Genomic DNA, 3720 nt, shown 5'->3' on the forward strand with positions numbered 1-3720 from the left:
CACCTACATCAAATTTTTAGAATTTAGAGTATCTCTGAATCCTAAATAACAGTGAGATTAAAGTATTTACAGCCAAAATTTAATAATGGTGACCCCCCTTAATCATTTGATTAAAAAAATATAATTGGCATTATTTACAAACTGTTGCTATGGTAACCTGAATACAGCAAGGAATTCTAACTGAAAAAATATCAAAATATGACAAAGTTTGGTTGACCTTAGTTGGAATCTACAACCATATATGGAGTATTGCATATGGTTTTCTTTTCATTAGATGTCTACAGGGTAAGTTTAAAAAATAAAATTGGCTGGCAACTTAGAGGCGCTTTTGGTATAATGATTCGAACTTTCCCATTTTTTTCATGATTTCTGACATTTTCAGCACATTTTTTCTCGCAAAACAATGTATATATATATAAATTGAATTTTTTTACCACATTTTAATTCATCTCCTTAAAAAGAAGTAATGAATGGACATTTTCAATGATACAATTATTATGAAATTAAAAAAAAAATGGTTTATTTGCATTTTGGTTGCCATGGCAACCACTTATTTAATTAGAAAAAAAGCACCTACAGTTCTTTTTTGCAATAATTTTGAATCAAAGAAATGAACTCTTCTCTCACTGATTCAATGTTGAACACTTCAACAATTTTTACTTTGACACATTTTGATATGGTCACTAAAAATATTGAAGTTGCAGATATTAACAAAAAATAGTAATACTTAGCATAGAAGAAAATGAAAGAACACAAAGCTGAAATCAAAAGTGTCATTATGAAAGTTGCTGTAGATTTTTGTTCCTAATGACTGTAACTTAACTAAATTGATATGTAAAGTTGATTTCTTCTACAGACTTTATAATGTTGACAAATTAGGCCTACTGGGGTATTAAAGACACAAGTCACCTTTGTGACAATTGTATAAGAGTTATCCCCCTTTTTGAACAACTTTTCAGTGGATTTCTGGCCATGCATACTCTGTTTCTCCACCCTTTTCCCAGAAACAGTATAAGCATTGACAAAGTATACCTATATAGTATGGCTTTCAACTTCAAAATATCTTGTCCTTGCCTTTATGAGGTAATGAGGTATACCACACTTTATTTTTAGGTCACCTGAGACAAAGTCCCTAGTGACCTACATGTATTCTAATCGCCTTTTGCCGTCCTTGTCCGTCTTCCAACAGTAAACAAGCTACATTTTCCACTTCTCCAAAACTGACAAAGGCAGGAAGCTTTCATGATCAAAGGTCAACCAAAATTGTGAATTATATATGGTCATCCCCCCCTCCCCCACCACCACCAGGGGCCTGAGAAACATAATCGAAAAGGGTCAAATCAACTAAAATTAAAAAAAAAAATTCTCAAGACAGAAATAGGGTAGAATCAAAGACTCTTCATAGGTGAAAGTGTCTGAGGTACTTAACCAAAATTATGAATTGCATGACCCTTGAGTCTCACCTTTACCCCTGAGGAGAGGTAATATTTACTATAGTTTATATAGGAAAATCACATGTTTTACTATCATTTGTTTGATTTCTATTGAAATTCATTCTAACTTGGTAATGGTTAACATTATCAGCTTTGGATGACGGCTTGATGGTATGTACATGGTTGGCCTGACTGACCCCCTTGGCTGATGGGTGGAGTCCAAAAGGGTTGAATAAACTAAAATATTGCAAAACTCTGGTGACCATTAAGGACCAAGGACCTTGTATATGAAAAAAAAAGCAATGTGAATGGATTTCAGGCATGATAGTTTTTATTGTAATGGCTGCATCCATGGTTGTGAAGTATTGGTTTTTGTTTAGAGATGGAAAAGACATTCATTTTCCTGTAATTAGAGTAAAACCCAATATTACATGAATCATAAAGTGATTTTATCTCAGATATACCTCAAATGTGTCAAAAACTAAAGTATTGTTTAGTAATCAGTGGTCACTGGACAGAAATTCACATTAATTTGGCATTTGACCTTAAAGTCAAGGTCAACATTATCATTCAGTGATAAAAGTACTAGTATATAGAAGCTTACAAAAATATTAATCAGTGTTTGTTAGTTTGAATTGCTGTACATTCCAAATTTGTAAGTGTATATAACAGTATAAAACAGAAAAACATTCCTGCTGAGTACCCAGAAATAATCCCAGACTCTACCTCCTGAGTCCATATTTATGTATGATAGCATCCATTTACAGGTGAAATACCTCTGCAAATTGTATGTCTATCATGCTACATGTATACCCCTGGGTGTAAATACATTGAAAAAAATAAGCATTTAAAATATCTGTACACATCCCTTGCTCCGAGTGAATTTGGTTCCTGCAGTCTGTAAAACCCTCTTGGTTGTGAAAATTAATAGTTTGGGTAAATATGTTTTATTACTTTGCAGTCAAATTCAACCATATTCAATATTTGTTCCATGTACGTCTTCTTAGACACCAATGATTAGAAGATGTCAGCCATTTCTGGCACATTTTGTTTATAATAACTCTTCGATTGCAGATAATCCTACTATTCAAATGAACATACACTGTATGTCAAAACAATTTTAATTCTGTTACTGGGATGAATATGTTAGATTTTGAAATAGCTATCCGAAAAAATATGCGCAGGTTATTTTGGCCTTATGTGATTTTTTCCCTTTTTTTTTATGTTTTTTTATGTGGTTACTATGGTTTTCACAGGTCTGAAAAACAGAGAAGAATAAGTTTACTAATTTTTAATGACTGTATTATAATTGGAAATATTGTACAGATTACAATTATGTATACTTTTGTATAGTTAATATTACAGGAATAACCGGTTGTTACATATATTTAAAAAAAACATGTGCCTAAAATATTTTTTAGAATTAGGAACTTTTACTGATTACTGCTGAGCAGCAATTTCCTCACAATTTCACTGTCATTTTAGTATACCATCGAAGGGAAATTCTATACAAACATTATTTTAACCGATTCCCATGTCTAAAAAGAAGTTCATGCCTTTTCAATTACCATAACTGTCTAGAATGCTGTGAACTGTGGTATCCATCTTTCCATGTAAACAATGAACTTTTTGTACCTTTCACCAAAGAGTTCCAACAGGGGAGATTACTCGTCCCTCTCAATAGCTTAGATTTAATGGTAGTAATACTAAATCCTCTTTTTTTACAATCTACAACCTCGATGAAGCTAATGATTATACATTATATTTTCTGTACTTAATGTTGCATTATAATCAAAAGAAAAATTGGCTGGCAAATGATTAAGAAAAAAAATAGCAATACTTTTATCACCTGATATCCCTATTTAAATAGGTAGTATATGGGACAATTTATATTATACGGGCTAAAAGTCTTGATAGATGCTATACTTTTCAGTCTAAAATTATTATATGATATGCACTAAGTAACTATAAACTTAAAAAGTAAAAAAAATGTAAAACCAGAAATTTATAATAAATTAATTTCTTTAAATATTGTAATATCCCACCGAGTCTGATTGGGTTTTTTAAAGACTTGTCGGTTTCCATGGCAACGGTGATAACTTTGATACTTGATACCTATTTTCTTGCATGATATTACATTTAGACCAACATATGTAAATTTGAAGCATTTTGGTAATTTTGACACTTTCCATATTTTGCCAAAATTGCTCGATGCTTGCTGACATCCACTCTTAAGTAAACTTTATACTCATCACAAAAAGAAATTGTAGCTGAAAGGTTCTTGCTT

Source organism: Pecten maximus, chromosome 13 (assembly GCF_902652985.1).
Source record: "Pecten maximus chromosome 13, xPecMax1.1, whole genome shotgun sequence".
In the NCBI taxonomy this organism is placed as follows: domain Eukaryota; kingdom Metazoa; phylum Mollusca; class Bivalvia; order Pectinida; family Pectinidae; genus Pecten; species Pecten maximus.